This window comes from Schistocerca gregaria, chromosome 1 (assembly GCF_023897955.1).
Source record: "Schistocerca gregaria isolate iqSchGreg1 chromosome 1, iqSchGreg1.2, whole genome shotgun sequence".
NCBI classification, from domain to species: domain Eukaryota; kingdom Metazoa; phylum Arthropoda; class Insecta; order Orthoptera; family Acrididae; genus Schistocerca; species Schistocerca gregaria.
In genome coordinates this window covers 1,159,367,707-1,159,382,299 of record NC_064920.1, presented here as the reverse complement: position 1 = coordinate 1,159,382,299, position 14,593 = coordinate 1,159,367,707, and the positions used below count along the sequence as shown (strand labels likewise).

The window sequence follows — 14,593 nt, the reverse complement described above, 5'->3', positions numbered from 1 at the left end:
TAACTCACTACTTAGACATCTGTAGACATTGAGAGCTCCAGCTGATCACCCTGACAGTGTAGGGCAGAATATTATAGATTACACACTGTTTAATAAGTGCTTTGAAACGTTGGTAATGCGAGGGTATGCACCTATCCGGGAGCCTGTATTCCCTCAGACCATGTCATACAAGTAGCAGAAATACAAATAAAAATTACAAATGACAAGAGACATACACAACAGAAAATGCTTGACTTAAAAATGAAAGTATCAAAAAAAGGGTTAGCAACATAAATCAGTGGAAGAATTACAGGTACAGTCAAGCTGCAACTAGAAGAGGGAACAGACATAAGCAATGTGTGAGAGGAAATAGAAAAAAAATTATGACAGATATTGCAGAGAGTGAAATAGGTTACAAGCAGAAAGCGTGAAAGAAAATTTGGTTCACAGACAAAATTTTGGCATTATTTGAAGAAAGAAGACAATATAAAAACAAAAGATATCCAGACACGCAGAAAAGAGATAAAAGCAGAAAAAATTAACTGGCTGAAACAACAAAGTGAAGAGTTGGAGCCACTGCAGCAAATACATGACGACTTCAGTTTACACAGGAAGGTACAGGATATGGCTAGTATGTTTAAAAAATAAATAATAATAATAATAAAAATAAAAAACCTTCTCAACTTCTCAAATATAGAAAACAACCAAGGAGAAATAGCACAGGACAATCAGCAAAAGAAAATTATCTGGAAGGACTACATTAACAATTTCTTTGCAAATTAAAGAGCTGAAATAGAAAATAAAGTTGACGAGAGTCTTTCGGGTCCTGCCATCCCAATTGTCGAAATTGGAAGAGCAATAGGAACAATGAAGGATAGGGAAACAGTCAGTCCAGATCAAATGCTGAATCAGATGATAACAGTGTCCTAGTTCTCCTAATCACATTTATAATACAGTTAAATTTCCTGACAAATGGCTGTTGTCACACTTTGAAAAGAAGAGCAAGTAACAAAATACAGAAATTACAGACTAATTAGCCTAATAAGCCATACCCTAAAACAATTTCTATAGATCATTTAATATAGAATCACTGTGAAGTGTGAAAGGGGGGTGGGATCTTCACAGTGTCTAGGTATGAGGGAAGCATTGCTCTCAATTCAAGTATTGGTTGATAAGTGCTACAATCAGAGGAAGGAGATAATGCTGTGCTTCATAGATTTTAAAAAAAAAAAAAGCATTCGACAGAGTGAAACACCATAAACTTGTACAAATCTTGAGACGACTTGACATCGATGAGAAAGATATTTGCGGCATAGAAAATCTTTATTGGAATCAAAATCTGAGGTTAAAATTAGAAAGAAGCCCCAAGATTCTGTAGAGGAGTCAGACATGGATGCGTGCTCTCACCACTCCTCTTTAATCTGTACTCAGAACATATATTCCAGGAGACACTTGAAGACCGTGAGATAGTTATCAAAGCAAATGGAGTATGGGATATGCGGTGACACAGTTGTAATTGCTGATTAGATGAACACAACCTACAAGACCTTATTACTGCAGTGGGAGATTGCAGTAGAACTATGGGCTTCAGTACAAACACCAAAAGGACAAAATTTATGATTGTCTCTCATGATTCAAATGAACACAGAAATGTATGACTAAAGCATAAAAACTAGCCCATAGAAAGGGAGAATAGATTCATCTATTTAGAGCTGTGGTTATGCGAAAATTGGTTGTCGACATGGAAATCATATGCAGAATAGAAAATGCCCGCAGTGCATTCATGAAATTTAGCAAAGTGTTTACAAGCACTGACTTTGATCTTAATCTGAGAATTAGATTTATAAAGAGCTGTGTGTGGTCGATACTTTTTTGTGATGTGGAAAGGTGGATGCTGAAGATAAAAAACACTATGAACAAGTAGGAAGCATTCGAGAGATGTGATTATATCAAAGAATCCTTAAAATTCCATAGACAGCAAGGAAAAGAAATGAAGGGATCTTGAGAATAGTAAAAAGAGACAGAGAACTGCTAAACACAAACAAATATACAAAAACAGCTTACTTAGGTCATGTGACATGAAGTGAAAGGTATCACTTTCTTCAAATGATAATCAAGGGGAAGATTGAAGGCAAGAGAGGAATTGTTAGGAGGACGATGTGACGGCTCCACAATGTCACACAGTTGACAGGAATAAGAAATGTGGAGGGGGGGGACTTGATAATACTGGAAGAGAGAAGACTGGGAAAATGTGATCGCATGATTGCAAACATCCATTAATGGATTTGCCACACAGGAAGAAGAAAAAATTTTCATGTACAATTATGATCTTTTACAACCAAGGTGGTACCCCACAGCTCAGAAATATTAAAAAAAAAAGTCATTATTCACCACTAAGAGCTGATAATACATACATCTTTATTACAACCAATTTCAGTCATCAGCTACCTTAAGACATGTAAAATAGCTTACAAGGTAGCACAAAACATATGGTGTCCAATAGCATAAAATCCATCTAAGTCACTGTCCACATCTACATGGATACTCTGCAAATCACATTTAAGTGCCTAGCAGACGGTTCATCAAACCACCTTCACAATTTTCTATTATTCCAATTTCATATAACACATAGAGTTTTGATTTCCCTATTTTATAGTGGTGATCGTTTTTCCCTCTGTAGGCTGGTGTCAACAAAATATTTTCACATTCGGAGAAGAAAGTTGGTGATTGGAATTTCGTGAGAAGATTCCATTGCATCAAAAAACGCCTTTCTTTTAATGCTGTCCAGCTCAAATCCTGTATCATTTCTGTGTCACTCTCTCCCATATTTCAACTGTTAATGACTATTTTATTTTTGAAAGTGTTATATATTTAACTACTAGACAACAGTGACTTATAATGGATTTTTATGCTATCTAACACCATATATTTTATACCACCATGTAAACTTTTTAAATGTCTTATGAAAACTGATGAAAAATGCTGACTGAACCCAGTGGTCATAAAGTAGTATTTGTTATCAGCTCTGGACAATGAAGTGCAGAGTTTTTCAAAAAAAAAAAAAAAAAAAAAAAAAAAAAAAAAAAAAAAACAACGAAGGACATTTCTGTGTCAAGCTATATGTAGCAACTTCATTATTGATCAAATTAAAACCTGTAATTGGCACACAACTGGTTTCGCACTGCACATTATTCCATTCACATTTATTACAGTAATATGTCGTCCAAAAACACTCGCACTGTTAAAAAAAGTGCCAGAAGAAAGCAATGAAGATAGTTAAAGCACTGCAAGATGAAAACCTTGTAGGCCGTATTTCAAATAACTTATGGTTTTAGCAGGACACTCTTTAACTAAAGTCTTCACCATTTCAGTGAAAAAGCTAGGACAGATTTAACCAAGATTGCAACTCATTCACTTTGGCTAAACCAAAATTCATAAATTTTTCATTCACAGCTGCAAAATTCTGATAATCACTGTGTGGCATTCAAGGAAAAATACAATTATCAAATGTAAAATGACACAAAATGTCTGTACAGCAATATGAAAAACCCAGCAGCTAACAACAGCATACATTATTTATTTAGGCGTAATGTACAAGAATTATTCTCCCAATACACAACAAATACTGCTACTGTATGCATTGTTTTTCAGAGGAAAATGAAGTTTACAACAGTATCATAATTAACTTGTAAGTATTAACATTTTTTTAATGCAGTATTTCTCAGAATACTGTCATGCTAGACTGTTACGCACAAATACATAATCTGAAACACAGCACAAGATCAACTATTTGAAGCATACGTTTTTGTTTTTCTGTTCATAAATCTATACAAGTATTGTATTCTTTTCTCCAATTCATACCACTTTGTTGGTCTTGCAATTGGAAAAATACCATGCTGCAGCATTTTCCTCTTTCGAAGCAAAATCCGATATTCATTTCCACTAACACCACGGAGCCAAGACGGAACATTGTACAAGATCCTTGTTGGATGAAGTTTCTCATTTCCAAGAATATCTATATAATCATTTTGACCAAATAATGCTCGTCTCTCGCTCCAGGCATTTTTTGGTTTGTATTCAGGCATTGGAAGCCTCCTGCCATCAACATGAGGTAATGTTCCTTTCTGCAGGATTTTGTCTTTATATCCGTATCTTCTTTTCAGTGGACCCTGAGCTACCTTCTCTGCATGGTATCTATATCTGACAACTGTCAGCTGCAAAGCTGGGTAGAGTTGTTGTACAGGTTGAATCAATCTTCTCTGAAGCCAGTTCATTTTAATTTCAGATCTAGAAAGAAAGAAGACAAATTACAAATAATTTGGTTGCCCATATATGTTAAAAATGAGTAAACTGATTTTGGACAATATATACTTTAGCTATTGTTTTAGGTTTTGTTTCTGGTGCAAAATAAAATGTTTCACTGAAAGAAAAAATTGTCATTTATCATCATGGCTAAGTTTTTCCCTGTTTTCCCCCTCCCAAGAAGATGACTTGTCTAGATGCACATTTCACAGCCACTTCCGCATTTAGCTTTGATTTTTCTGACCAAGAAAAATGAGAACTACTACAAGCCTCCAGTGGGTTGAAATAAATCAGTCCTGAAATGTATGCAACAATGTTTGCTCCAAATGTTGAGCATACAATAGAATCAGGGATTTTCTGGCAATAAAATGAAATTCATATTGCAACAAATGTGTGCATTCCACACTAATTGTTGCAAAAAATTAAACATAAAAAGGTATTGTGGAGGACAAAATATATTCCCATAGTTAACATTCAAGACAGTTCATTCATAATCACAACTATGTGTGAATAGCTTCACAATGGTGAAGAAGAGTATTTGTTTGCGTGCAGTTAACATGCCAATACTCGGTAAACAGTAAAGTACACAACATTATACGATAATCTGAGCAATGACGATACCGCACTGCTGACGAAAATGTCAATATTGGTAGCTGAAGCTCTTGGAATGAGAACAGTGGGCCTGAATGAAGCTTCTGCCTCTCCTGACAAGTTTTACCATTGTACCCTGACAAATTTTGAGATTTCAAGGGTAAGTAAAGACATAAGTGGACACAAAAGTGTAAGGACTTCTGCATTTGTCCCCTGTGTGAGCAAAAAAGAAAAAAAGTTGGTGTCTTGAAAGAAATGTATAAGGCACGGAAGAGTTGTGTTAAACCAACACTATAGGTGACTTCCAATAAAATGTTGGTTCTACTATGTTCACGGTTATTACCCACTGTGTTATGTCCATTATTTTACAGGATTTTTCTTTCGAGAAATATATGCGTGCATAGCATACAAATTGCCAGGGACTGCCATAATTTTTGTGCACTTATTGTCCATACTTTCTAACATACAAACTACTTTTGAAGTGCCAAAATGTACTACAAGAAATTAAATGTCTATAAAGTGCCGCACTTGCAATGAGACAGTTGCAATACCTGAAACTCATCGCCTGTGGCCTCTGGCCTGCCGCAGAGCACCGCAGTCATGGGTCCACGGATAAACTGAAAATCCGCCGCATCATGCCACACACAAACAGACCCAGCCTGAGGGCAGATAAGTGAGACTAGATCTGACGGGCAGGGGCCGCACATTAGTGGAAAACAATGGGCTTCAGACTGGCAGGCCCAATCAGTTACAGATACCCATAGAAATGGCCTGTGGTTCTGACCCCTCACAGCAATCTACTCACGGAGGCAGCTATTCACATGTCACAGACATCATGTTGTTGAAATTAGACTGTGGTGATCAATCTATGCAATAGATAACTTGCGTAAATACTCTGAGAATCAATACTAATGATGATAGGTAGCAACTCACCATAAAGATGATAGCTGAGCCACAGACAGATACGTAGAAAAGAATCACAATGTCACAACTAAATTTTCGGCCATAGCCTTTGTCACAAAACGAGAGCACATACACATTCATACAACCACTCAGGCACAACTCATGCACACATGACTATCGTCTCCAGCCACTGCGTCAACAATCTCTGAGAATCAGATTCAAACAAACCACTCCTCACACCTCTCTGCTCTCGTCGGCAGCTGCTAGGATAGTGGTAAGAAGTGGTGGCAGCACTCCTGCAAGCTAAGTGGAGTGGTAGGAAGGGGAGAGGCAGTATGAATGAGGGAGTAGGGAAGCAGTGCGCATATTCAGCTGCGTCCAGCCAGCAACAATGCACGACATCTCAGTAAACAAACTTTCATCTGGTGAGACAAAAATGGGATTTTTTCCAGTGTTCTTTTTTTTTCAAATTTCCCTGACAAATTTAAAATTACCATATTTCCAGAACTTGTGGCAACCCTGGGCATGCAACTCATTGATGCAGTACTGGTTTTTCATTGACACTAGACTACTTTAGGACTGCTCTATCAAATGTGCACATAAAAAATCCACGTTAAAAATCAATATTGGAGGAAAATATTGACTGCTAATTACCATAAAGAAGACATGTTTAAGTTGCAGACAGGAACAGTTAAAAGACACTTGCATAAAGCTTTTGGCCACAGCCTTCATCAGCAAGAGAGAAACACACACACCATACATCTGCACAAGCAAGCACATCTCCTGCACACATGACTGCCAACTCCAGCAGCTTGGACGGGAATGCCTGAGCTGATATGTTTAACCAGTAATCCAGCAGTGACTGAGCAGTGCTGCTGCAGGACAATAGCAATCAGTGCAGGATTTATCCAAGTGTCTTAATTGTGCCTGTCTGCAATGTACCATGTCTTATTTACGGTAAGTAGCAATCTATCTTTTCCTACGTTGTTGATTTTCCTACCTAGAGTTTCTATTGTTTCACTTCAAGAATCCTTTTGTTCACTACAGGAAACAAAATGAAGCTTTCCACTGATGCTGGCCACTGCATAAAATATATACCACACATTTCTCCATCCACCTTGGTACATGTGTGCTGTGCTATTGATGTAATAGTTTTTATCAAGCAAAATGGCTGCAAGCCTCACCCCACCTGAGGAGGATATTTGGGGCTTCCCTGTAATTTTAGTATTGACCCAATTCTGTTATGTCAATCATTAGTATTCCATCAATAGTAAGCCCTTTCACTTCTAAAGATTAGGTCCGATTCAGTCATATTCACGTATGCCATGTTTCAGGGACAATGTTCTCGTTCAAGAGGAGGAATGGGAGGAGAAAGAAATAAATAAATAAAGAGAGGAATAAGAAGAAGACATCTACATTGTCGCACAGCGACCAGCATGAGGGTGATCAGATAAAGTCTGGAATATCTTTTTTGTGCTATCACGGTTGTTAAGCTTGATTATTCCAAGGATTGTATAAAGAATTTCATCAATATGCATCATACAGTTCACTGTTGACAACCATCTGAATTGGTTAGTGTGTTGACGGCGATTGAAAATGGAGAAAACAGAGTTTTGTGCTGTTATTAAACATTTTCATTTGAAGGGTTTGGCTGCCACACAAATCTAAAGGTAACTGGATGCAGTTCACACGTGGTCTCTGCACCATCACTGAAGACAATTTACTTATCTACTTTTGGATTAATGAATTTAAATGTGATCAGACAAGCACTGAAGATGAAGAGCACTCCAGCCATCCAACCGACGTCACCAAAAGGGAAACTGTTGACAAAATCCATGATATGATAATGCAAGACTGACAAATAAACATTGGTGAGATTGTAGGAATCTCAACTGAGTGATGCTTAATATCCTGCACAGAGAAATGGCTATGAAGAACCTATGTGCAAGGTGGGTGCTGCAATTGCTCAGTCGACCAAATGTGCATCCAGCACAACATTTCAACACAATCTCTGGCAATGTTTAATCACAGTTTGCAAGACTGTTGATGAAACTTGGTTTCATTATTACACACCTGAGTCAAAACAATGGAGACAAAAGCTGGCGAAAGCACACCAAAGAACACAACGACCATTTTATTACCAGGTAAGGTGATGGCCTCTGTTCTTTGGGATTCCCCATGGATAATTCTCATAGATTATATGGAAAAAGGCAAAACTAAAACTGGGCCCTATCATACTTTATTGTTGGTTGGTTGAAACTTGCATTAGCTGAAAAAAGAACAAGGTTGGAGATGCTGAGTCGCGATAGGCACAAGAAAAAGATTCACACAATATAGCTTTCTGCCATTCAGGCCTTTGTCAGCATTAGACACACATATACACACACTCATGCAAACGCAACTTGCACACACTCCTGCAGTCTCAGAGAGCTGAAACTACACTGCGAGCAGCACCAGTGCATGATGGGAGTGGGACTTGGTTGGGGGGGGGGGGGGGGGGGGGAGATAGTATGGTGGGAGTGGCGGACAGTGAGGTGTTGAAGTTTAGACGGAGGGCAGGAGAGAAGGTGTGGAGGGGGGAAGGGGTAAGTAGCGGAAAGGAAAGAAATAAAAATAAATTAAAAGACTGGGTGTGGCAGTGAAATGACAACTGTGTAGTGCTGGAATGGGAACAGGGAGGACAGTGACTAACGAAGGTTGAGGCCAGGAGGTTCGGGAATGTAGGATGTATTGCAGGGAAAGTTCCCACCTGCACAATTCAGAAAAACTGGTGTTGGTGGGAAGGATCCACATGGCACAGGCTATGAAGCAGTCATTGAGATGAGAGGTATCATGTTTGGCAGTGTGTTCAGCAACAGGATGGTCCACTTGTCTTTTGGTTGCAGTTTGTCGGTGGCCGTTCATGCGAACAGACAGCTTGTTGGTTGTTGAAGTTCTGGAGGAAGGTGAATAAGGTGTCCTCACCTTCAATCCAGATAGCAAAGATGTCATCAATAAATCTGAACCAGTTGAGGCATTTAGGATTCTGGATTTTTAGCCGTACAGCCTAGCCACTGGTGGTCGTCGCATCCGCAGTGACGAGCAGTCCTTCTCTAAATATAATGAGGGTCTCACTGAAGCCGTCACTGACAGTAATTATCCTCCCATCCTTGTACAAAAACAAATCTCCCGTGCATTGTCTCTCCAGTCTCCCACCACCTCCCAAGTCGCACAGTCTGGCCACAGAGGAGAATTCCCCTCACAACTCAGTACCATCCAGGACTGGAGGAACTGAATTACATTCTCCGCCAGGGTTTCGATTATCTCGCATTGTGCCCTGAAATGAGAAATGTCCTAACCACTGTACTTCCCACTCGTCCTACCGTGGTATTCTGCCGTCCACTGAACATACACAATATACTCGTCCATTCTTACACAAGCCCTGCTCCCAATCCCTTACCTCCTGCCTCATACCCCTGTAATAGACCTACATGCAAGACCTGTCCCATACATCCTCCTACCACCACCTATTCCAGTCTGGTCACTAACATCACCTATCCCATCAAAGGCAGGACTACCTGTGAAACCAGTCATGTGATTTACAAGCTAAGATGTAACCACTGTGCTGCATTCTATGTAGGACTACCAACAAGCTGTCTGTCTGCATGAATGACCACAGACAAACTGTGGCCAAAAAACAAGTGGACCTCCCAGTTGCAGAACACACTGCCAAACATGATACCCCTCATCTCAGTGACTGCTACACAGTCTGTGCCATATGGAGCCTTCCCATCAACACCAGCATTTCTGAATTGTGCAGGTGGGAAATTTCCCTGCAATACATCCTACGTTCCAGTAACCCTCCTGACCTCAACCTTCATTAGTCATTGTCCTCACCCATCCAGCCCCTCCCTGTTCCCATTCCAGCACTACACAGCTGTCATTGCACTGCTTCCAGTCTTTTAATTTCTTTTTATTTTTATTCATCTCCTTTCAACTACTTACCCCCTCCCACGTCCTCTCCTGCCCTCTGTCTAAACTGCAACACTTCAAAGTCGACCACTCCAACTATACTATCCCTCCCCCATCCATGTCCCAGCCTCCTCCTTACCCCCACCCAGTCGCCACTCCCATCATGCACTGGTGCTGCTGCTCACGGTGTAGTTTCAGCTCTCTGAGACTGCAGACATGTGTGCAAGTTGTGTTTGCGTGAGTGTGTGTGTAAGCATGTGTGTCTACTGCTGACAAAGGCCTTAATGGCCAAAAGCTATGATCGTGTGAATCTTTTTCTTGTGCCTATCGCAACTCAGCATCTCTGCTATATCGTGAGTAGCAACTTTCCTTCTCTGGTATTGTTACATTCCATCCTGGATTTTCCGTTGTTTGAAAAGAACAAGGTTGGCATGCAAAAAAACTGCCTTTTCATCAGGATAATGCATCATCCCACGCATTATCGATGACATGGCAAAAGTGCAGAGATTGGGCTTTGAACCAATTCCTCAACCACTCTATTCACCAGCCTCTAAGTGACTTCTTTCTGTTCCCTAACTTGAAACTCCTCCCTCCCCCCCCCTCAATGAATGATGAGCAATGCTAATGGTGGGGAAGCTAGTGTGCCTCGCTGGTACAGATAGCTGTACTGTAGGTGCAACCACAATGGAGGAGTATCTGTTCAGAGGCCAGACATACATGTGGTTCCTGAAGAGAGGCAGTAGCCATTTCAGTAGTTGCAGGGTCAACAGTCCCAATGATTGACTGATATGGCTTCGTAACATCAACCAAAGCAGCCTCGCCGTGCTGGTACTCCAAACGGCTCAAAGCAAGAGGAACATACAGTAGTAATTTTTCCTGAAGGCATGCAGCTCTACTGTATGATTAAATGATGATGGCGTCCTCTTGGGTAAAATAGTCACCCGTTCAGATCTCTGGACTATGCAGGATACCATTAACAGAAGAGACAAAACTGGAGTCCTGAGGATCGGAGCATTGAATGTCAGATCACTTACTCGGGCAGGTATGTTAGAAAATTTAAAAAGAGAAACAGATAGGTAGAACAACAAAATGGTTCAAATGGCTCTACACACTATGGGACTTAAGGTACAACAACTTGAAACTTTGACTTGCTGGGAAAAAAAATTCATCAATTGAGAAAGAGATAGTTGCAGTCTAGTATTTTAAAAGTTTGACAGAACCTATTTTGCAGATGGGAAGAAGAAGCTGGAGGATTGCTGAGCAAAGTGTATGCTCCTCAAAGAACACTATGTTACAAAACATTTCTTTTCTTTTTCTTTTCTTAAGAAGATTTATCAAACCACCCTCGCAGTACTAGGGCAATATGTTTTTCGTGACTTAAATCTGAAGGACACTTGGCAAACCAGAAATGCTTTTTATCTTCTTTTGGTACATGGCAACCACTCAACAATACGGTGAGTGGTTACCTGGATTCCTGCCACTATTTGTACTCCACCCAAGACTTTCCAGAGTAACTGTAGAATTTGATGCAACGTCACATACTCTTGAAAAAACAATCACCTTTTAACTTCAGCTAGATCTTGGGCTGCATTACAGATCCATCCACCACCAAATCTAAAATTTCATTTTCACAATTGTTGGCTTCCCAAACTTAAAACCAAACTGTCACCTTCCAATTTCCCCTATACCTAAGGTAACACAGCAAATCAGTCAGTCATCGCCAAGTACATTCAAAGAAATTAAAACAGCTGCAAAAGAAATATTATTATCAGAGTTCTAGTCTCCTCCTGTCTGCATGTACGACATTACATAACATGTCCTCATTACATCAAAGAGTGCAGCTGATCAATCTGAATCTGATACCTTTGGCCAACAAGGGTCATTAATAAACTACTATGCTCACTCATGCACTTATCTGTCTGTCCATCCAGAAACGCATCATCAGAAGTTTGGTCTAATAAATCTGACTAATAAACAGTGGATGTGCTACACATTACTCAATTTATAATTAGACTGTACTGGACTAAACAATGTAGCTGCTGTTCAGCAATAGGATGCACAAAAAGGTACATGTTTACAATAAATAGCCTACAATAATTTGAACTGCTGCAGTATGTATTGGCATGTTGCAGTTAAAAACTTACATTAGAATATAATACATATTTTGTACACTCAATGAAGACTCATTTACATTAAGAACTTGAGACCTATGTGTAAGGAATAACCGACTTATCACCACAATGACATCAAACACAGCACTACATTACCGACATAATATGTGATGTTTTATGTTAAAATGCAGATATTAGTACAACAATTTTATAATTATATTCCACAGTCACTGTTGATTTTATCATGCTAATCACAGAAACTGATATAGAGCAAACACTAATATCATATCCAAAAATAAAAATGCAGTAGTAAACTCTGAACGAATGTGAGTAGACACACAACCGTGTGAACCTACGAGTAATACAACAAAAATAACTTTGTACACAAATATGTAAATAGGGCCTTTTTCACAATACGTGGAAGCAAACAAACCTAATTTTCAATTGCAAAATTATTGTTACTAACAAAATGACTGAAAAGAAAATATGCAATGTAACGTTATCACTGTGTTATACTCTTTTTTAAGTTTTGGTGTACAAATTCGATACATCGTTTACAGTTATACTATTTACAGAATACTTCGTAGACCTCAGTTTACTAAAGATCAACCTCTTATCACAACTTTTATTTTGACGTTAGATTCGTCGACCTTGCCTCGCAACTCACAACCAAATTACCACTTTCCGAGAAAGGCGGTTCCATCAGGTTACGTATTTTGTATACTGTGTATACCATTTTGCTTTCTTCTTCCCTCATATAGATATTCTGAACCATATATCATATCTCGACGGGAACCTTTTCTGTTCTACCTAGCTAATTGTGATGATGCAACAACTGGAACTTCCATAGTGTTCAATATGCAATAAAAAGCAGCTGTACTAACAAATGACAGCAACAATTAGAAAACTTACCAAATAATGTCCGCCACTATCACTTAACATTCGATAAACTGTATACCATCCACTATCCTCCCACACACCACATAACTTCAAAACACGCTTGTTTTGGAAGCACATGCAAAGATGACAACCACGAAGACAAACTAGTTGTTGAAATACGACCACTAACCGAAATCAAACAGCTCGATGGAGTTTCAGCGAAAGTCTTACCCGTAGACATAAAATTAGTTTTACCAGACTTAAAATGCATATGTTAGACTATAGTTTTATCCACTGAGCTCACTGGTCGTACTGCGGCCGCATCTCTAGTCATTCGGTCGACTGAATTGTTTCTGATGTGGTAATAAATAAATAAATAAATTTGATCCATTATAAATGGATTGTCGTTCAGCTGTTACAGCAATAGACAACGTCAAGTTACAAATGTGTATAAATGTACAGTATACATACAAACAGGATTAGTTCATGAAAGCTAAAACTACAACAGATTACAACAAATTTCCAATAAAGTACAATATTTGAGCTAAAACAATTTGAACAATGTTGACAATGTTAAAGAAATTTTTGTATGCTCTCCAAATAATGACTACCCTTCTGTCAAATATTCACATTCACATTAACTGAGTAAAACGGATTAATGGATAATCAGCTGTAAAGTCTGTGCTTAAATAAAGCCCAATTCAACCGGCCGTAATTTAGGGAGACGATAAGTGTATGTGAGCCCTTATATTTTATGAAGTAGGAGCTTTTTCATGAGATTAGAAAACATTTTATTTTTTAAGCACAGATCAAAAACTAACAAGAATAAACAACTCGTAACCAAGCCGACTACGCCAAAGATAAATATCTATCAGCTGCAGCTTTCACCCGCTGTTTTTGGCGCAGTATATAAATGACGTCGCCACATCAGCCCCCCTCCTTTTGAAACCGGATGCACCAGGTATGTGGGGAAACTTGCACTTGATTTTTCTACCAGTTCTCGTGAAAACATCTGGTGCAGGCAATGGCTGCTCCTGTTCTGCACTTGCTGCTTCATTGTCCTCTTCTGAAACCGAGGGCTCGGCGAGACTATCTGCTGTTTCTTTGGCCTCCACGTTTGGGGGGTGATTTTGCAGACCGAGGAAGGAGTGTTCCCTCTTCGGTGTAAGCAGGTTTAAGTCGCTCAATTGAGACTGTCTCTTCTTTACCATCCTTATCGATTTGGAAGCTGTGGCTTCCTCTTGTGATTACCGTGTATGGTCCAGAGTAAGGCGAAACAAGCGGCGGGCGCACCGTACCATCCCTAAGCCACACGTGGGACGTTGCTTGCAGGTCTTTATGTAAAAACACTCTCTGGTCTCCATGTCTGACAGGGTTAGTGGGTTTGATGTTTCTCATTCTAACGCTGAGTTGTCTCGCGAATTGCGTGCATAGCTCAGGGGCGAACGGCTGTGTAGATGCTGGAACGATAAATTCTCCAGGAACCCTCAATTGCTCGCCATAAACCAATTCTGCGGAAGAGCATTGTAAGGTAAGTGCTTCAGGCCATGAAGTCGAACTACACATTAATGCAGCTTTGAGCGTGCGGTGTAATCGTTCCACCATTCCATTACTAGATGGATGACATTGAAAAGTTGGCTTTCAAACTGCCTTCCGCGATCTGTTGTTATGTTTTGCAGAACGCCAAACCTGGAGAACCATGAATGCAACAGTGCTTTTGCAACCGACTCCGCAGAAATGTCTTGTATTACAACTACTTCTGGCCACCTGGTAAAACAATCAATGATTGTGAGCAAATAGCGTTGTTATGAAGAGCATGATAGCGGGCCCACAATGTCCACATGTATATGTGAAAATCTTGCAGATAGCGTCGGGAA

At 39.6% G+C, this 14,593-nt stretch overlaps 1 long non-coding RNA gene across 1 annotated transcript; it reads right to left on the bottom strand.

The window, feature by feature from the left end:
• Positions 1-3,536: 3,536 nt before the first annotated feature.
• LOC126284084 (uncharacterized) lies at positions 3,537-12,979 on the bottom strand. Its single transcript, XR_007551435.1, has 2 exons — positions 12,750-12,979; positions 3,537-4,266 (listed from the first exon to the last, which is right to left on the bottom strand). It is a non-coding gene; the product is annotated as an uncharacterized LOC126284084 (long non-coding RNA).
• Positions 12,980-14,593: the final 1,614 nt, after the last annotated feature.